Source organism: Schistocerca cancellata, chromosome 4 (genome assembly GCF_023864275.1).
Source record: "Schistocerca cancellata isolate TAMUIC-IGC-003103 chromosome 4, iqSchCanc2.1, whole genome shotgun sequence".
In the NCBI taxonomy this organism is placed as follows: domain Eukaryota; kingdom Metazoa; phylum Arthropoda; class Insecta; order Orthoptera; family Acrididae; genus Schistocerca; species Schistocerca cancellata.
Genome location: NC_064629.1, coordinates 811,563,500 through 811,585,986, shown reverse-complemented (window position 1 = coordinate 811,585,986; position 22,487 = coordinate 811,563,500). Strand labels below are relative to the sequence as shown.

The window sequence follows — 22,487 nt, the reverse complement described above, 5'->3', positions numbered from 1 at the left end:
TTCCATAACCGAGGGAGCCGAAGTGTTTCTTGTTTCAAGAGGCACAGTAGCGAAGGTTTGTACATCATACACGAAACCGGAAAAAACATCATCCGCTGAGTCGCAACGCGGACGAAAGTGTGTTGAATGATCGTGACATACAGTCATTGAAGAGGACTATGACGATAATCAAGAGGACGACAGCTGCTAAAGTCACGGCAGAATGTCGCACTCACGAAACCTGTCAGCATCACAACTACACGAAAGGAGCCCCATAAGCAAGGAATTGCAATGCGAGTTGGAATTCCAAAACCACTCATCAATGATGCAAATACGCGTAACTGGGGAATGTGCTGCCAAAGCCATAAAACCTGTAATAAGGAGCAATAAAAAAAGAGCACTCCATCTTCAGGCCACGAATGCTCTACCGGGACCATCCGACCGCCGTGTCATCCTTAGTGGAGGATGTGGATAGGAGGGGCGTGGGGTCAGCACACCGCTCTCCAGGTCGTTATGATGGTATTCTTGACCGAAGCCGCTACCATTCGGTCGAGTAGCTCCTCAGTTGCCATCACGAGGCTGAGTGCACCCCGAAAAATGGCAACAGCGCATGGCAGCCCGGATGGTCACCCATCCAAGTGCCGACTACGGCCGATAGCGCAGTGCTCTCACAGGAACCGGTGTATCCACTGCGGCAAGGCCGTTGAATAAGGAGCAATAGAAGAAAGTAATTTATTCGAATGTGTCTTGACTCAAACTGTTTCCAGCTCCAGGTCAAGTTTACATCCCAGTAGTGAAACATGGCGGGGTTCACTGATAATTTGGGGAACCATATTGAGGTAATACATGGGCCCCATGGTTACTCTGCAAGATCGCATTACTGCCAAGAATTATGCAACCATTTTGGCTGACCAGGTCCATCCCGTGGTACGATGTTTGCTTCCCAGTGGTGATGCAGTGTTCCAAGACGACAAAGCTCGCACCGTCCAGGACTGGTTTAGTGAGTACGAGGAAGAATTGACGCATCTTCCCTGGTTAGCACAGTCATCAGAACTCACTATTATGGAGCCTTTCTGGTCTACTTTGGTAAGGAGAGTACGTAATCGCTATCCACCTCCATCATCGTTAGCTGTTGTTACCACTATTTTGCAAGAAGCGTAGTATAAGATACGCTTGAAAGCCGTGCAGGAACTGTTATTATCCATTCCGAGAGAACTGGAAGCTGTACTGAACGCCAACAAATTTCCTACACCGTATTAGGCATGGTAATGGGTTGTGTTTTGGTGTTTCCATATTTGTTGTGGTGTCACCGCCAGACACCACACTTGCTAGGTGGTAGCCTTTAAATCGGCCGCGGTCCGTTAGTATACGTCGGACCCGCGTGTCGCCACTATCAGTGATTGCAGACCGAGCGCCCCCACACGGCAGGTCTAGAGACACTTCCTAGCACTCGCCCCAGTTGTACAGCCGACTTTGCTAGCGATGGTTCACTGACAAAATACGCTCTAATTTGCCGAGACGATAGTTAGCATAGCCTTCAGCTATGTCATTTGCTACGACCTAGCAAGGCGCCATTACCAGTTACTATTGATGCTGTAAAACATGTACCGTCAAGAGAGATGTTCACCAATTATGGATTAAAGTTAAGCATTCCAGCAGCTACGTACGTTTTTTGCTAGTCTCATTTCCTTGACCTGTTCCAGACCTCACGCCAGCCTGCGTGAGCTAAAACGTGTGCCTTTCGGCTTCCTCTCATAGTGGGTTGGCTGTCTTGCCAATCCACAACATTTGTGTCCATCCCGGTAGATATAGCGTCATCGAGACGTTGAGGATAATACTGGAAAACTGAATAACAGCTTGCTCCAACAACGCTCAAGTAAGCGTTCCAACCTTTGCCAGCCCTGTGTAATGGCGCAGTGTTTAAGACACTGGATTCGCATTGTGAAGGTGCGGGATTCACATCCCCGTCTGGCCACCCAATTTAGGTTTTTCGCGGTCCCCAAAACCAGTTCAGGTGAATCCCGGGGCAACTCCTGAACCTTAGTATCTGTATTTGTCTGTCAATGTACTATCATTGTTTTATAAGGCTTCAGTGTGAGTCTCTGTACACTCGTGTGGGCCGATACTACTGTCGCACCAGTTTCATGTACTAAACGGTGCAACCATTTACTCCGGCTTCTTTCCAAGATCTCTTCTAAATTCGAAGTAGCAGTGCCTGTATTATTATGAAGTTCGATGCAATTTCGTATTTATTCCCATATACCAAGTCCTCGGTTCTCAATAAGTATGGCCTTCCTGGACGGGACACATGGACGACTACATACGGATGTTCGGATGTGGCCCTGATTCGTGCACGGATAGCCGAAGCGGTTAAGGTGACCGCTTGCGTAAAGAGGGAAATCCGGGTTAGAATCGCGGTCCCGCCACGAAGTTTCACGGTCGTCATTCCAATATAAACCGATGGTGGTTCATATTCACAATTGCGAAGAAATTTCCTGCCCTTCTAAATTGTCTAGTTTGTTCTCGGGTACACCAATACTCCACCTGCGGCAAGGTCCGGGCAACTGGCTGCAGCGTCAACAGATGTTCGGGGCCTACCTATTGCAAACGGGGTTGCTGCTTCTCACTCAACATCGGAGATAGCGCTTGCGTCGTACGTAAACACCCAGTATTATCGTTAGCGTAAATTACAAGCCGACGTGTGTTATTTCAATCGCTTACTGTTTCGCTGGTGCCAATTACTCGCACCGCGTAACACAGATGTTGAGTCGTAAGGACACTGTTAGTCTTTGCTGTGTTAATGATCAGTTAATACCACGCAGCAAATATCCGACCTAAGGATCGTAATCTCCTTTCGGTTTGATAAGTAGTTGTCCTTCCCATGAGTTTCATTAACCTTTCTGAATAAACAAGCGTCGTAATTGGCTGCAATAACTGTGAAGATTATTACTCACACACTGTACGCCTCGGTAACTGCACGGTCAGCGCAAGGGACTGCTATGCGAAAAGAGCCCGAGTTTAATTCCCGGCCAGGTCGGAGATTTTCACTGTTCGGGGACTGGGCGTTGTACCGAGCGAGGTGGCGCAGTGGTAAGACACTGGACTCGCATTCGGAAGGACGACGGTTCAATCCCGCGTCCGGCCATCCTGATTTAGGTTTTCCGTGATTTCCCTAAATCACTCCAGGCAAATGCCGGGATGGTTCCTATGAAAGGGCACGGCCGACTTCCTTCCCCATCCTTCCCTAATCCGATGAGACCGATGACCACGCTGTCTGGTCTCCTTCCCCAAACCAACCAACCAACCAACAACTGGGCGTTGTGTTGTCCTTACGCTCGTATAGTCGTAATTGAATTTACAGTCCTGAGATGGCTGAATGGACCTGACCCCAAAGCCAGTTTAAAGGAAAGTTATTAAATGAGTCAGAAATTTTTGACACTGTTGAGAACTCTTGTTCAAGATACAGGGGGAAGGTTGTGTCATTCTTTCTAAGTGTACGGATGAAACATGAGTGTCGAAGAAGACAATGCCACTTACCTCGCCAGTCTTCAGAAACGGTGTTGCCAACAGAGTTGGATATTTTAACTTTTATCGTTTTCGCACTGGAATAACCTATAACTAGTAGTGAAATATGCCATCTAGATACATCAACGAAAGGCTAAATTACCATTGCGGTATGCTGTACCAAGAAATCGAACAACAGCAATTAAAGGATACAATAAAAATAAATTCAATAAAAATAATGTAGCGGACTTTATAAAAACGAAGTGTGCTCTAGAGGCTTAGATCACGCAACAGGGCAGCAACAAATCGCTTAAAACTTCTGTGTTCCCTAATTTTTTTGCCTTCATTTTCTTACAAAGCAATGTTTCTCATAAAATTCATTGTAACATTTTGCTAGCCAAGTTTGTCGCTACATAACAATTATGTTCAAATAAAATTCCAGGAATAATGAGGAACCTTGTTCTAAAAATCTCGTGCAAAGTTTTTGCTATGTAGTACACTTTTACCTAGGATTCCACGAGCCTTTTTCATCTATTAAAGAAAGGTGGCTTTATCAGGCGTTTTGTTAAAATTTTGTATCACCAACCATACTTTATATCTCTTGGAGTAGCCTTGTCAAGTACTAATTTTATTTTATTTTCCTGGTTTTGTTTATTAATATAAACTGTTATGTCAGCATGCTTTTCAAGTTTCGTGTTAAATTTTTTTTTACTGTTTACTCCCTTGATAATTATCTATTATTCAACTATTTACTTTTTTCATTGCATTACCATCGCACTGTCAAATATGTCATTTACTGTGCGTTTGTGCTTCAGTCTAGATGTGTAACTTCTTTCCCAATGTAGTTTACAAACACTGTAACTTTCTTGGCGACAATAGTCAATAAACGTCTGATGATAGCTTTGAAAGCCGAAGACAGGTTAAGCAATAAATTAACGCTGTAGAAAAAATCAAACTAGCGCTTTTCAGTTATTATAATGTTGTTCTACCAAGAACCAACGGCATATTCAGTTAACACGAAATTGTTTTGGTGCAAAGATATTCATAGCACACTGGTACATTAAGTTTATTTCGCAGCACGATGTTTTTTTGGTCGGTACACTTTCACAACGAATTGTGTATGCTTCATACAAATGCACGTCTAGACACAAATTTACCAATTTCAGTTATTATAAAGCTTCCACGGGACATTTTCGTTCACAAGACTTAAACTGCAAACATAATGACGGTTCAGGAAAGAAACAGCATCAAATGTGCAGTGTGGGCCGGCCGTTGTGGCCGAGCGGTTCTAGGCGCTTCAGTCTGGAACCGCGCGACCGCTACGGTCGCAGGTTCGAATCCTGCCTCGGGCATGGATGTGTGTGATGTCCTTAGGTTAGTTAGGTTTAAGTAGTTCTAAGTTCTAGGGGACTGATGACCTCAGATGTTAAGTCCCATAGTGCTCAGAGCCATTTGAACCATTTTTATGGCATAATGTTATGGAATATCCACACATTTGGAAAGAACGGGTAGCACCCAGTATGTACGGCCGGATGACATGACTGGAGTAGCGTTAATAGATTGTGTACACAAACCTTCCTTATCAGATAGCCTGTCTACTATTGAATACCCTATCAAAACTACTACAGTAGTTTCGGAGATAAGGTTCCACATACGGACAGAAAAACGTTGCAGGAACCTTAACATCGTTCCGACAATTTTCACGAAATATTTATTAACAATAGGCACAAAACTTCTTCGTGAATCAGTCTACCAGTGAAACCTGCATCGAAATCCCTACAGTAGTTCCTGTGATTAGCCTTCACATACAAACATCCCGCGCCCGGATTCCCGGGTTCGATTCCCGGCGGGGTCAGGACTTTTCTCTGCCTCGTGATGGCTGGGTGTTGTGTGATGTCCTTAGGTTAGTTAGGTTTAAGTAGTTCTAAGTTCTAGGGGACTGATGACCATAGATGTTAAGTCCCATAGTGCTCAGAGCCATTTTGAACAATACAAACAGCGAAACACGGTGAGAGACTTTATTATTAGTAATATGTATAGATGTAAAATACTTCAGGAGACGGTTCTAATTTTTCAGGTTTACTGTCTGCGATAAAAACACTTAAAACCATGACACGCGTATTTACAAACGCCGAATATAAGTTTTGCAATACTGTGCGTAATTTTATCTAGGATTTGCCATTTTTGAGTGGATTTACTAAAGATATTTCTTTATTTAAATTAAGCCAACTCGTAAAACATAGCCGCCAAAAAAAAATGCGACTGACCTTCTGCGACGATTTAGAGCTGGTGAATTTCTGACAGATGAGACTAGTTTTAACTATTACTCACTCTCCCATCACAAGGCATAAACACCGAACAAGAACTAACACTGAACTTGTAAATACATCGCTGTGGATGACAACCTAAGTTGTGACATCTCTGGATGTCGGGTCGCACGGCGGGCGACAGTAAAGCTAGTATCTCACCGCTGTCCGGGGCGTCTCCACACACGTCTTTGGCCTGGAGTGTCAGTGACTGGAGTAGAATTGTCTTCAGTGCGGAGTGCCGCTCCGAACTGAGACCCGATGACCACCGAAGACACGTCTGGAGACGCCTCGGACAGAGGGTCTTGTAAAACGCGTGCCAAACGTCGATAGAACAAGAGCGTTGTTTTTATTCTTTTCTTTGAGTCAGCTTGGATTTTCAGCTGACGATTAGTGCCAGTTGCGTAGATTGACTTGCCCATGGTTTGTAAACGATGTTTCTCCCTTAAACAAAATTTTTCACAGCTATGCCGCGTCACTTTGAACTTTTCGTAGATAACATTCGGAGACCTGTAACCAATTCTATAAGCCACTGCTGTGAAGTTGCAGATGCAGCGAAATTTGAAGAGTATGAAATGAGATGGAATGTAGTGTTCTCAGAAAATTCTACATCTACATTTATACTCCGTAAGCCACCTAACGGTGTGTGTCGGAGGGCGCTTTGCGTGCCACTGTCATTACCTCCCTTTCCTGTTCCAGGCGCGTATGGTGCGCGGGAAGAACGACTGCCAGAAAGCCTCCGTGCGCGCTCGAATCTCTCTAATTTTACATTCGTGATCTCCTCGGGAGGTATAAGTAGGGGGAAGCAATATATTCGATACCTCATCCAAAAACGCACCCTCTCGAAACCTGGACAGCAAGCTACACCGCGATGCAGAGCGCCTCTCTTGCAGAGTCTGCCACTTGAGTTTGCTAAACATCTCCGTAACGCTGTCACGCTTACCAAATAACCCTGTGACGAAACGCGCCGCTCTTCTTTGGATCTTCTCTATCTCCTCCGCCAACCCGACCTGGTACGGGTCCCACACTGATGAGCAATACTCAAGTACAGGTCGAACGAGTGTTTTGTAAGCCACCTCTTTTGTTGATGGACTACATTTTCTAAGGGCTCTCTCAATGAATCTCAACCTGGCACCCGCCTTACCAACAATTAATTTTATACGATCATTGCACTTCGAATCGTTCCGTACGCATACTCCCAGATATTTTACAGAAGTAACTGATACCAGTGTTTGTTCCGCTATCATATAATCATACAATAAAGGATCCTTCTTTCTGTGTATTCGTAATACATTACATTTGTCTATGTTACGGGTCAGTTGCCACTCCCTGCACCAAGTGCCTATCCGCTGCAGATCTTCCTGCATTTCGCTGCAATTTTCTAATGCTGCAACTTCTCTGTATACTACAGCATCATCCGCGAAAAGCCGCATGGAACTTCCGACACTATTTACTAGATCATTTATGTATATTGTGAAAAGCAATGGTCCCATAACACTCCCCTGTGGCACGCCAGAGGTTACTTTAACGTCTGTAGACGCCTCTCCATTGAGAACAACATGCGGTGTTCTGTTTGCTAAAAACTCTTCAATCCAGCCACACAGCTGGTCTGATATTCCGTAGACTCTTACTTTGTTTATCAGGCGACAGTGCAGAACTGTCGTTTGGTTGATCCCTCTCGTACTTCCTACGTACCTCGTAGTGACATTTGCACTACGTGTTAGGGCAGACGTTTGTGGAACCTCATCTCCTGACGAAGGGGCAGCGGCGCTACTATCTTGATACTATTTGATCAAGTCCCATACACGTTATGTCTTTGAATTTCTGTCAGAAGCTTCTTTCACATACCACAGAAAAAGTACATAGTTCTGCTAAAAAAAAAAAACAAAGTCGGTTCGTAATTCGGTGACTATAAACGATAAAAATTTCTTGCGAACGTCAAAAAATTCGTTATATTGTCCCCTACAACTTGGCGAAAATCACTGATCGATATATTTATTAATTCAGGGTGTATTTGGGGTGGTCTGTATTAGCTGCTTCACCATGTGTACACAAAACATTCCGAGAGTCTATTAGTGAAAACCGTATCAAAATCCCTGCAGTAGTTCCTGACATTTAATGCAAGTCTGTAAAATACTGTAACAAGTAATGGTCCATCATCGGCAAGTCGTGAATTCTGAATCGTGGTAAATTCCAAATCACAGAAGATAGCGCGCCATTGTCAATGTGGCAGTAGTTGTCTTCCGTGATAAATAAGCTGTTTAAAAATACGCGTCTCGCACACATTGTTCAATCAAGATCCCTTGTCGCCTAACATATCAATTTTTGACCATTAGTTCCTTATTTCAAAATATTCAGTTTACGATCCTCTGTTGTCAGTATAGTATTGACTTTAAGGATTTGGTACACCCATACAGGTTGGACAAAAAATCGTGCAACAGGACGCCGGAGCGCTATTTCTTGTATGCTAACGCTACAAAACTGTCTGCAACAGAATTTCGTCCCGTATATATTTTGGGTAGAAAATGGTCGCCAAATAAATACTATTTTGAAACACTGTAGTCGCGTGTACGACAAATATCCCGGTTCTATTCTGCATAAGTCTGTTGCTGAGTAAATGCACTGGGCAGAGTTTGCGTTAGAACATTCGAATTTGAGAGTTCCATTCCGGGTCTAAGTTAAATATTTTATATTTTCTAATTTTAGGCTGTGTGGCATGGCATCTCGACTCTTAATCGCTATTCAGTAATTACAGCTAGTCTTTCATAAACCATGTGTAATTATTCAATATTAACACAGAAATGAAATTACAACTGTTTCTATTACTCCACTTTTCAGGACGTATTTTGCCTTTAAATGTTCACTGCGTGTTCTTCCACACAGTAGACCTTTGTATACCTTCCGCTCCATTCACAGCAACGCTTTCTTTTTCTTCAGTTGTACTTCTTCTCTCAAAGTAAAAAATCCTTCTATTCCTCCATTTTCCTGCGTTAATTCATTTCTTTTTATGTTATTGTGATTGCCTATGTTCTCCACATGTTCTGTTGTTACAACTGCTAATTCTTTCTTTTACTTGGTTCCTGTATCACTTTCCATGTGTACCACATCAGAAGTAGCCTTGTCGAGTACTAATTTTATTTTACTGGGTTTGTATATTTAATGTAAACTGTTATGTAGCCACAGTTTTTCGAGTACAGTGTTAATGTTTTTCCTGGATGCAGAGTGAATCACCTAAAACTTGCACAGAAAAGATTGCAGAAATGGAAAGAGATATTGATGTGCGGTTTTCACGGAATGGATTAGTAGTAAGGGGTTTAGCCTGTCAACAGATTGTAATAATACTTAGAAAGCGTATTTTTTGCGCAAATATGTACGTTTTTAAAATGGAACAATGCCCATTGACATTAACAAACTAAAAGTCGGGTAAATTAGAATGTCAGTGGTGCTAGTTCCAGGATTCTAGAGCACGTCATTTACGAGATATCGTATTTTGAAAAGTACCCAACCAACACTTGTACAATACCTTTCGTAGCACACACTAAAGAACAACACAAGTGCACACACTATGTATATGGAGCCTGTTTAGTAACGAGACAACTGACCATCACAGGTTGTGTTCAAAATGACCACCGGCAGCTGCAATACATGCTTCCTGTCTGGTATGGAACGACTGCTGCACACGTGCTAGCATTTCAGCGGAGATGTCCGGGCAGGCTGCAGCACAATAACTAGACTCACTGATGGCGCTGCAGTCGCGGGATAATTTGAACCTTCGGCTGGACGCCATTATAGTGGTTGTAGTCTGATGTGTTGTGTAGTACTGTTGTTTATGAAGACCCCGATTCAACGTTGTATATTTGTTGGGACGTACATACAGTATTTGTTACTCGTAATTCTAATGTCTGTACGTTCCAATCAAAAGAAGTACAATGTGAAGAGTCGTGCAGCGATTAATTGTACAAATAAATTCGAGAAAGGAACGAATATTACATTTCCCAGGTAAGTGAATATTTTAAGTTGTTTTGTATGTCAGTGCACTTGCTTAATAAAAGTTTTTGTAACACGGTATTAGCATAATGTCTGTGCATCTATTTGCAGGTTTCCTTTCTCAAAACCACAGCTGTTACAAAAATGGTTACACGCTGTCAGTAGGCAACATTTCCGACCGACAGAAAACCATTTTATATGTTCTGATCATTTTGAAGAAAGTTGGCTGATCGGTAGTGTTTTCATGGTCTAGGTTAGGTTGAAACTTGATAATTTGGTCGTGGGTTGCCAAAGCACTATGCCATATATAACGCACTTCTCGTCATAAAATCTAAAGCAAGGTAGAGTCAGAAAATATGTATTAATATAGTGGGCAAATCTTCGAGTATTTTGATGCATTTTGCGTACATCTATCGTAAATGAACTGCGAAAAATGCTAGTGGTCCAGTACATAACTTTTAGCTACGGCAGATTCCATGTAGTACGTAAGATAAATTCATAAACAGTGACTATTTGCTGTTTGTTCATTAATTAAAAAGTATATTGTAGTAACGTATTTAAATGAGGCATTATGTTTGCGACCTAACTCAAGGGAAGGCATTTTATAACCAAAAGCGATGTATAAACATTCCAACTCCGCGCGTCAGTTTACCATTCTAATGGCCGCCGCCCAGCTATTCAATTTGTCCGCTCTTCACAGTCGACCACTCGTGCGGTTGTGGGGCCCTGCTGCAGCAATGCGTCGCTGCATATCATCGGATGTAGTTGATATGTCCTTGAAGACAGCGTCTTTCAGCTTTCCCCACAGAAAAGAGACTACAGGCGTCAAATCCGGCCAAGGTACAGGTCTTCTGCGTCCAATCCAATGATTTGGAAATAGTTTGTGAAGACATGTTGTAGCACTTCGTGCACTATGTGCTGGACAGCCATCATCTCGTACCACAGGTTCCTCCTAGTATGCAGAGGAACGTCTTCTACTATCCGTGGAAGATGGTCTGTTAGGAGGTTGCGATACTTGGGCGCGTTCAGTGTTCCGCCTATCAAAAACAGTCCCTATGAGCTGATGGTCCACTATCCCACACACGTTTATACTCCATGGACGCTGACATTCCACCTGACGAAGCCAACGAAAACTCTCAACAGACCAATTGAGCGTGTCTCGGCGGTTTACCTGGCCATGGTTGGTAAATGTGGCTTCATCACCAGACAACATACATGATACATCTGGAGGATCCTCTTTTAATGCCCATGTACAGAAGTTAACACGATTCTCATAATCATTTCCACGCAGCTCCTGAGAGATGAGATAGAGGTGCAACGTATGTCGTTGGAGAATGCGTGGAACACTTGCCTGGCTGGAGCTAACGTGCGGATCAACTGCAACAGCAGCAATAAGGTTCATTTCCCTCTCTTCTGCCATCACTTGTTTCCTTCTGTACGTTGTCTAGGTGTTACACTATCACTTTCACGTAACTGGTTGAAGAGGCTCATAAATAATTGTCGAGTTGATTGACGTCTGTTGCGATATGTTGCCGCATACATCGTATAAGAGCGAACTGCATTCTTCCTATAATCTCCATACACCATCAGCATATCGGCTTTTTCTACATTGGTAAATCCCATCGTCCACTCACGACCCACTGCTTGGACTGTCACACATTGACTGACTCGCAATTCGCAGTGAACTCAAGGAACACACAAACACACTGTAAGCAAACATAACAACATCATACCTAGCAAGTATGCAGGTTGAATGGCGCAGACAAGTGTCGGTGTGGAAACTTTTCAAAATACGATATATCGTAAACGCCTCGCACTACAATCCTGCAACAAACACCACTGGCATTCTAATTTACCCTTCTTTCAGTTTGTTAATGTCAATAGGCATCGTTCCATTCAAAAAAGTGTGTGTTTGCACAAAAAATACACATTATAAGTATGATGATGATGATGAGCGTTTGGCGTCATTGGCCGGGAGGCCCCTCGCGGGGCAGGTCCGGCCGCCTTGGCGCAGGTCTTATTACATTCGGCGCCACATTGGGCGACCTGCACGCCGGATGGGGATGAAATGATGATGAACAGAACACAACACAACACCCAGTCCCTGAGCGGAGAAAATCTCCGACCCAGCCGGGAATCGAACCCGGGCCCGGAGGACGGCAATCCGTCACGCTGACCACTCAGCTACTGGGGCGGACATTATAAGTATTATTACAATTCGTTTATTGGCTAACAATACGAGCCGCTGACTACCAGTCCATCCCGGGAAAATCGTAGATCAATAGCACTGTCCATTTCCGCAATATCTGCGGTGCAATTTTTAGGTGAGTTACCCTGTATATATTTTTCAGTTTTTTACCTTCTAAACTGCCTTATTATTTCACTGTCAAAGACGACGTTTACTGCGTGTTTGTGCCTCTGTCTAGATGAGTAACATCTTTTCCAATGTTGTTTACAAACATTGTAACTTCTTTAATGACGATAGTTAAAGTCTGATGATGGCGTTGTAAGCCGAAAACCGGTTAACATGAATAAATTAGTCCTATAGAACATTCGCAGTATAGTGTTTTTCATTTATTGTTATGTTGTTCTACCAAGAAGCGATGAAAGAATCAATTAACATAAAAAACTCTCCACCGCTCTCCTTTTTGGCCTATTCCTGTTTTCTTGTCCTAGGTAGTTCCCCTGCGACCACGCATATCGCATACCCACACTACTTCATCAACTACATTCGGAGCCAGGTTCTGGTATACTCTCCTAAAAGTGGTGCCATCGATTAGTACCAACTATCTTGCTTACTGTTTTCATGTCCATGAAATTACTGTAGGACAGTACGTCATCAGTAGGCCTAACAATCCGCTTAACAGGTAATTACCAAACTATGTTATGTTTATTGTACTCTAATGAATGTGATAGAACTGGAAGTGTGCTTCAGTGCTGATCTTGTAGCTGTGGGTGCAGCTATGCTGCAAAGAGCACAGAAAAGCACTATATGGCGTGTCGCTATATGTTGGGAGATGCGGGGAGATCGTTTTGAGCATGTTTTCTGAAGATTAAGTACGCTTTGTGAAAGTAATACTGTCACAGACATAGTATTCGAAACAGTGGAAGTGGACGCTCCTACTGAACGTAGTTTTTATGTTTAACATCTCTTCATTGATAAATTTTGTAATTATTTATGTCCTATGAGAGATAATTTTTTGACTTATTATAAATCTTCATGAATATTTCTGACATATCCAACCAAAAATTGTTATATTCAATCCAAATAAACGGCAGTCGTAAGGTGTGCCTCGTTTAAGAAACAGTGTATGCTACAGTCAGACCAGAATAAGAAAATAAAAAAAATTCACCTAGGAGGGTATAATGCATGTTTGCATGAAGTAAACTTATTCGAGGAATTCGACTGGAACTGCTGGAAAATGTACGCCTATATTTTGAAGCGTTTTGTTGAGGGAAGGCCAGTTACTGTTAATGTTAAAAGAAACCTGGTCTTACAATTACGCATTGTTGACTTGTTATATTTGTATCTAACTAAATGTGTATCGGTGATCAGGTCTTACTAAGCAGATTAAATGTGGTACATACGAATTTCCAAATACAAGTTCAGATGGTTGAAATGGCTCTAATCGCTGTGGGACTCAAACACACACATCCATGCCCGAGGCAGGATTCGAACCTGCGACTGTAGCAGGCGCGCGGTTCCGGACTGAAGCGCCTAGAACCGCGTAGGCAAGTCTCTCTTTGTGTGTTAAGGAGAAGAATGATACCTCGTCGGAAAACGATGAGGACGCCTTTGTAGATATCGGCTCTTCGTTGGAGAATGAAGATGACGATGTCGAGTATTCGCCAGACGGATGTGGAAACGTAAGATACTAGTTACGCCAGTGCCACGTTTTACACCTCTGGCTAAACGGATAACACAGTTAATACCTTTAATGTTGTTTTTAATTATGGGCAGAATAAGTTTGATACTCATGCATTTAATTTTCACAGGATTTCTCAGTACGACATTAAAGACGAATTGATGTTCTTTAAAAACATGTGTGATAAAGTTATTGTTAATAAGGTAAAGGTGTACGCATGTAGGATTAATTTACGTAGTGAACGTATTACTAAAGAGAATGCCGCTCCTCAAATTATATACGAAGATCAAGGAACTATTGAAAACCCCCGAATACCTATCAGTAATAAGTTTGGTAAATTTTCTGTTCAGGGGTTTGATTCTACGGGTGTACCTTAGCGTGTGCATAATGTTAGCTATGCTTTTAATGTGTATTCTACACCGAAGAAGGCTGTAGACGTTAAGGATGGATCTAATTGGAATGATTTGGAGAGACTACGTGAACCTCAGAATAAGATATTTCAAGACAGCAGTCCATCCTACTGTGATGTTTGGTATTGAGTTTAGAATCCAAGAGGGATGATAAGGAAGTTACTGAAGTAACGTATTTGTCATTTATGTTGCGAACAGAGGTCCATTGACATTTCGTAATAAAAGGTCTCAGATGACATTTTAAGTAAACTGTTTTGTATTTCAGTAAATGTTTGCATTGGTAGTTTTTATCGAACTTGGAACCACCTACATTACTTCCCGGATTCAGTTAAGAGAGCGTTCCTGCATCCTGACGACGAACGCACGTAAGAAGTTTCTTAAATACTGTGCAAGAGCAGTGGTATTATAAACCTAAGTTTGACTAACTGTTGGAACCCTTTAGAGAGCCCTACAGATATTTTCTCCATATGCCAAACGGCGTTAGATGCCGTCATAAGAATTTTGACATTAGAACTGGTTTGATAATACCTCTCCGGTACACGTGTTAACAGTTCAATAGTGGTGAAGAAGTACTCCTCAGACACATCCCGGAGGCATCCTAGAAATTGGCCTCTCGAGCAGAGAGGTCTCTTAATCAGGGAAGAAACTGTAGGGTCTCATTCGACCTGCAAAGAAATCTCGAAGTCGAATATTCTAACGCAAAACTGTAGTACCTAAGCATTGAAGCTAAAAAGGGTTGAATATAGGTACGTAGCATATATATGATTACAGTACAGCCAAATTGTCACTCTTTGACGTCCATTTTCTTCCGTAAATATGCAAGGGGCGAAATTTTGCTACGGACATTTTTGTACTGTTAACATGCACGGAATGGCGCTGTGGCACTGGTATGCGCGAATTTTGGTTCACCTTGTATGTAATGTTAATTCGAGATTCGTAAGCAGTAGACATACGTGAAATAAATACATAATTTCGGACCCTATATCATTTGTTCCTCGTAACTACTGCAAAACAGTAAAATAGTGTACAGTGTGGCATACAAATATTTCTTTCACAGCATGAACATACAATTAAAGGTGACAGTTGAGAACCATGTTGAGTCGCAGACGGTCTGACGTTTTTACACAAAACTTAGTTAGGAATGAGTCCGACTGTAATATATGTTGATGGAGGCCACATATATTTGTTTAGATTTTTAAATAGAGAAGATAATAATAGTGTACTAAACACCGTATCTTCAAAATAGCGTCACAACTGTAGACTTGAAACTGTAGTAATGCGTCTATAATAAATTTTTCTGTCCATATTCTTTAAGATGAGTTCCACTGATGTAAATGTTATTAGTCTAACGTTCGATTTCATTCGTTGTGATAGATGAAATCTCAAATATCTGTACTTCTTCGTAAGGATAAATTCGAATAAAAAAACATTAATCCAGAATTTTTATTACCTGACTAAGAATCCAAAAGGAAAAGGAACTTAATCTCGTAAAACAAAACAAAAAGTTAAAGCAGGTAAAAATCGAAAGTTTTCTTTCCTATTTTGCCAGACTTCGGTGACTCTAGCGTGAGATTTTCTATATACAACACTGACCTGCGAACGCATCGTCCGAAGTTCCCGATCGGTTCTTGAAGTCAGTCATATAATATTGGCAAAAATTAACCATTCAGTCTGATCACGAAAGTTATAGATTACGAATGCGTAAGTAGAGACATGGTCTAGATTTTTCCCCATTTCGCTGTAAGCTTTCTTTTAGATGATATCTGTTGTGCAGAATTATATATATTATGTACATAATATTCATGACGATAAGAGACTATAATATTTACAGTATGAACAAAGACATCCGATACCTTTCTCGTTAGAGATTTTTTAACTCTCCGGCACCAAATTTATGCGACATCTGAAATGAAGAACTTCGAAATATTTTGCATCTATATCGTTATCAATATCTGAAGTCCTATCGTGAGGAAAAATGCAGCCAAATTTTTTTTGCCTTAGCAAAGTAGCCACGAAAGCTACCGTTAATTCCGACCGACTCTTACAGCGTCCTACAGCTTTCTTTTCTTAGATACATAAGTCACATTTAGAACAGTCAAAAAGAAACTCTTTACAGTTCTACGGACTGCTTCCCTTGCTTAAATGACAGCTACACACCGATAAACAACGGTTGACACGAATTTTGTAGGTACCTGACGGTGTGTATCGGCAGTTAGGAGAGGCGTGTGGATTTTATGTAATGTTAATCAAATTGATTGAGTGAAGAAAAAAGAATTACAAAAAGTTTCCTCTAGTCATTTCAGACAATTCGCATGTCAGTTTCGGAAATGTAAAGAGACATACAATGCCAATGTGGTGACGTCAACATTGTACCTTTCTGTGTTATATTCGTATGAAGTGCCTCAGATTGAAGATGAATCTACGTCTGCATCTGTAGTCCGCATGCCACGGAAGAGTACGTAGTGAGCTTTTTTTATTCTACCCTCATTTCGCGAATGCAAAGAGAATGTTACGGTCTGTACGGCTCCGCGTAAGTTTCGATTTCATTATGTTACAGTCACGAACATTACACGTTATACGAGGGCGTAATGAAAAGTAATGCCTCCGATTTTTATGTGAAAACTCTTAAAGCTTTTTAAATAAAACAATCGTTTTTTTTACATTGTACAGCCGGCCGGTGTGGCCGAGCGGTTCTAGGCGCGTCAGTCTGGAACCGCGCGACCGCTACGGTCGAAGGTTCGAATCCTGCCTCGGGAATGGATGTGTGTGATATCCTTAAGTTAGTTAGATTTAAGTAATTCTAAGTTCTAGGGGACTGATGACCTCAGATGTTAAGTCCCATAGTGCTCAGAGCCATTTGAGCCATTTTTTACATTGTACATTTTCATTCTTCATGACTACATATTTGCAGCCCTCTTTTGCTAGAGCGCTCCGAATTGTAGCGTGTAACATGGCAACGTAATTGTGTCGATGCGTGAGAGACAGCGTGCTATAGTCGAGTTTTCGAATTCAAAGAGTTCGTCCACGCATGGAGCATCCTCTTTTTCAGCATGACAATACCAGACCACACACGAGCTCTGCGACATCTGTAACAATCCGTCGCCTTGCGTTCACTGTTATCGATCACCCTCCACACAGTTTTGCCCCATCCGACGTTCATGTGTTTCCAAAACATTAAGAACACCTTCGAGGACTTCGCTTAATAGTGATGAAGCGGTGCAAAAAGAGGTGAGGTTGTGGCCTCGTCAAAAAAGTTAAACATTCTACAATGACGGTATCAACAAATTGGTCTCTCGTTTGAAGAAATGTGTTTGCCGCCAGGGTGACTATGCTGAGAAAGAAATATGCAGACATCAAGAAGAAAGACGTAGAGTGTTAATAACGTCTGTTTTATTTAAAAAGCTTTAAAGATTTCCACTCCCTCGTATATGTGGAAGGGAATACCATTTCTCGCCTAGTCTTGGAATACATACCCTCGAAATGTTAAAAGTAAGCCCTTCCTTCCAACTTTTTCCATGAATCAGACATGGAAAGGGTCTCAGACTGATGATCAATGCTCAAGAATCGGCTGGATAAAAGCATAGTGACCTACTTCTCGCTGAGATGCACTCTCTCAGGACTCTTCGGCTATACTCAGTCTGGCACTTGCCTTCACCCAAACAGATTTATGTGATCGTCCCACCTCCAATCGATCCGGGTGGAAATCACTAGATATTTGACGGACGTCACTAATTCCAACGATTACGCTAAGATAACGTAAACAAACAATATGGTGTCTTTTTGTCTATTTACACGCACTGCATTTACCTGTTCCAGCATCAAACAGGTCCATCGGAAGTTTTTGGCGTTAATATTGGACGCAATCTCTATCAAGTTTTAGCTTCCACACGAAGTTAGAGCGCTGCTGAAGTAAGAGCAACAACAATCGACCACTTTCTTGATATTCTTCTTTCTCTTCCGATAATGTGCTATTTTTGAACGAATTATTGGAATAATTATGCGGCTGAGACAGCCAACACGTTCGCTAGACATTACTTCTCCAGATTTATTCTTTCTCTTCTTCGTGCTATATGAAACCGCGTGTACACAATGTCGACGATATTATGGCTATATGGAAAGAATAAAAGAAGCTATTCTGTCTCACGCGTCTAATATCATTTTTCAAATAATCTATGAGTGAATAAACAACTAACTAACCAACTAATTAAGTTTCACCTCATGTTCTTCGTCGTATGTGGCAAGAGCTGGAGTATCGGTTAATGCGCGTACGGCAAAAAATGAAAGCCACATCGAACTGCGCAACATACAAGAAAATTTTGACCGAATATCTTCCCTGACATGCAGCCAAAAAGTCCAATGTTTAGAGATATACAGTACTTTCGAGTGGTCATAACGTCTTCAGCGCGGAGAGGGGTACAGTTTCATAGTTGTGTTCTTTACGTGTTATACGAAACACTTTCTAGGTGCCTCTTTGTTTAATCACATTGAATAGAAAAGAACATTTGAGACACATGTAGGCGCAGATAAATGTACTGGAATACAGCATATATGCATCTACAAAATTATTTACGAGGTCGAATTAGAGGAACATTCAACCTAAACTTCTTGGAATTTTCGGAACAAGGATGACTGGATTACGTATGCAATCCGACAAAATTAGACAATGTCTCATTTGCAACATATTGTTCCAAATGAGCTGCAAAATAATCATCAGACTTTATTTATTTTTTTCTTTTGTATTTAATGCCCCATCGACACTGATATTATGTGAAACGAAACACTAATTACGTTATTTTTAAGGGTGTGAAAAGAAGCGATTTTCGTGCAGAAAGCAGCAGCAAACAAGCAAGGATCTCCGGAAAGCCGTTCCCTGCATCCAAGAGACGGATGCCTTCTGCTAGTTCCTCTTCATTGTCACAAAACGACCACGAAGTAACACCGCGTTGCCGCCCACGCAAAGAGAAGAGACTGCGATGACGATGCCATTCTATGACTCGCAGAAGGAACCTGTATTTTTTTTCTTATTTGCGTCAGTGGTAGTATTGACCCTGTAATAGCATTTAAAACACTCATAATTGTTCTCGAAACCTGCTTGTAACGTAGCACCAAATAAACCTTGGTGGAAACAACAATACTTGGACATTAAACTACTACTGTTCTGCCGAGAATTTAACGGGTCTGTAATTATAAAGACGATGTTTGGAACTCCGAAAAATTCTATAATGATATCATTCGCTAAAAGGACTGCCTGCCACATCCCTGCAAATCTTTCGGGTTAGGCAGCCCAATACAAGATCATAGAGCTTAGACAAATTTTATAACTAGCAGGTATAAAAGACGAAAAATCCACGTTCCTAGTTACTTTTGCACATATCATGAAGATCATTAAATAAGGAAGAGTTATAATCATTTGAATAAGCACTTCAGAGCTATTAGGTTGTTATACGATAATGCAATTTTTATTTAATCTGGGCAGAAGAAGAAGGAAAAGAAGAAAGAAAATAAGGGTAGAAAGGACAGATTGAAGTTTTTGATCACGTTGTTCTAAAGGTAAGGAAGACAGAACGGTTGGAGTTTTGTGTTGCGCGTTTTCGTGATTTCGCACTGACCCACACGATAGCGCCTCATCTGCCCTGACCCTGGCGATACCCTCGTTTCACTACGCCGCCGGACTCAGGGAAAGGCTCTCTTCTATTATTCTTTCCTTGACGTCCAATTCCTCCTACAATCTCGCATATATTTTGTAACAGCAAAGACATTCAACCTACGATCTCTTTACAGGCACTAAAAATGTCGGTTAATCGTTAAACTCCGAATCAGATACTCGTGTGGAAATAACTCTAAAAATCACGAAGTATGATTTGCGTAAGTCCCCATCTGATTAGTACAAAGAACCAATTTTATAACTGCCAGTGTCATACGTTTTTCTTCATTTCGAATCAGCTACAGTGATTTTTTTTCTGTGCGTATTCGTTGAGGAATTGTTAATAGAATCTGCAAGTAGACGTAGGTATGTTCATTTTATATGAGTACGGAACACTTGCAAGCTTCTAAAGTTTACGGCAGAAGACCACGTTTTTAAGGTATTGCAATAAGTGAAAACGTGAAAATTCATTAAATTTTGATGCTTTTGCAAAGTAATTATTCAACTGTCATAATCTGTAATCGAGAGTACAGCTCTCGTATAGTAACACATGTGCTGTAACACTTGATAAACTACAATTATAAAAATAATACTGCTGAAAGATCACACACAATTAATACCCGCGGTGATACTTCGATTATTAGACTCAACGCACCAGACACTACAGGAGCTGTGGCCTGAATCCGAATAAAAACGTAAAACTCATGAGGTAAGAGTAACCACCGCAACTTTTCATTGCAGACGAATTACAGCTTGACACACTACTATTGCTGTTGCTTCATTTTAGTAATCCTGTATGTGCTTTCGTTTCAGCGGCAAATGTAGGGAATTTACTGCGCCACTACAAATTTTTGTTTCTGTATGCACGACGTTTCATTGTATTGAACGATACAAACCAAGTTTCTGATTCTCCGAAGCACGGAGAATACCAGTGATAGCCCACTGACATTGTTAGCGTTTGACTTCCAGAACGACGCGCTTTGCTACTCACTAAAACGTCGATGCACACCACGGATATAGGCAAACTTTATTTCAGTAGTACTACAGTGTTCCGCGCTAAGAAATAATTGCCTTCTGAGCAAATAAATACATTTTGCAGTCTTATTTCACGCACCTTATTTTCAACAATTGAGCGCTTCGTCGCTACGCCTCAGACGCTTGTTCTTTCCGACGTCGTTCAATAAATGTCGCATTGTAGTTTAAACGACATTTGAGTTTTTACACACTGCCAGGTGCAGCACAAATACAGAAGAATCTCTACTGTAGCTTTTCCGACCTCCTTTTCGAAACGTCACTCGTACATATGGTCTGTTGTTCAGATTAAATTAAGCGACACTGGTGCAGACAGCAGTGCTGCTGTCTTTCACGTCTCGGGAGAAAGAGAGAAAATGATCTGGAGCGCACTTACCTGATGTTATTCGGCGTAAATCGGAGGTGCGGTCTGATTCACACGTTGCAGCGCTACACATTCACGCACCCTGACGATTGAACAAGCAAAAGGCTCCAGAATAAACAGAGGAACGGGTTTTGAGCGGCTGTACCCAAAGACCTTCAATTGCGAAGAAACTCTACTTCTTGCGCAACCAGTACTTGAGGTAGGCAGCCGCCGCGGCAGCGAGGATTTAATTTCTTTCCCCTTTCCAACGAGTTCATCACTCTTTGGGCTAACGCTAGATGCGATGCTCATTAGCTATGTGCTTTTCTGTGTCTTAAGTTAGAAGCGCAAAAGTTACAGTTCCAAGAAACAGCAGGTATAAGTTTTAAATGAAGTAACAGCGTGCGTACATCGTAAACAATTTCACACGATATCAGCTGCGACTCTGCTTGGCGCTAATACACGGTGAGAAGTCCAAACAAAATCTCTGTTATGTCAAAACTGGTATCTATTTCAGTTAATATACGACTAACGCGCCATAAATTAGATCCACAAAACCGTAAATAGATTACTTCTTAGCAGACAGACATATTTCCGTTGCTGTAAATGTAATTTGTCAATTAACGACAGGTATCATACAATTATCTGTAACCTCGTTTTGACGCTCATGTTTTCTGTGTTGCTGGTGTACGTCTGAGAAACTCAGTGACATCTGCTACATTTCCGACTGTATTTTGTTTACTGGAATATGCATCTTGTATAACAGACACACATTTCACTTCACAAGCAAGATATTTATATCTTGCCTTTGTTACCCACACTTTTCTTTCAATACTCTCTTAATATAAAAACAGCATGCTTCGCGATTAATCGTAATGAGAACAATAATTATGCCATTTATCCCATGGCTCTTCGAGTTCTCTACATTTCTTTTTTAATCAATGTGCAGAAGTACGAACGGAACGCAAGTAAACGATATTTTTGTTAGAAATTGCTATCTGAAATTTCGTAGCGTATTAAGAGACATGGAATGAATATCGAAAACAGTAGCAGCGTCTGCAAGAGATCGATTAAAGTGGACGTCAAATGAATAGCAGTTCTAGAATACCTGGCAAAATTTATATATCCCGGCACATTCCTAACTTATTTACAGGCAAGTTTAACCATATCAATTTAAAACACAGTACCAACTTCGTGTGTCAAAAGAGTCATCATCGTCCCAGTTCACAACAAAAGACAAAATCCTCTGAACCATAGATAAAACAATTCTTACCTCATCACCATTCACCCTTCTGTAATACGGATGTCGGTACAATACAAAATCAAAATATTCTACAAATTTACGTACCCCTTTCAAAAAACGCACGCAGTAATAAAACATAATTCATGAGGAGCAAAACTCGCAACATTAAAAGG

At 41.4% G+C, this 22,487-nt stretch overlaps 1 protein-coding gene across 2 annotated transcripts in view; it reads right to left on the bottom strand.

The window, feature by feature from the left end:
- The window catches only part of LOC126184787 (uncharacterized), a 355,721-nt gene extending 334,461 nt beyond the window's left edge, over positions 1 to 21,260 (bottom strand). For both annotated transcript variants that reach the window (XM_049927358.1, XM_049927359.1), the window contains exon 1: positions 21,105 to 21,260. The gene's annotated coding sequence lies outside the window, so the exon portion shown is untranslated. The remainder of the gene's footprint in view (positions 1 to 21,104) is intronic.
- Positions 21,261 to 22,487: the final 1,227 nt, after the last annotated feature.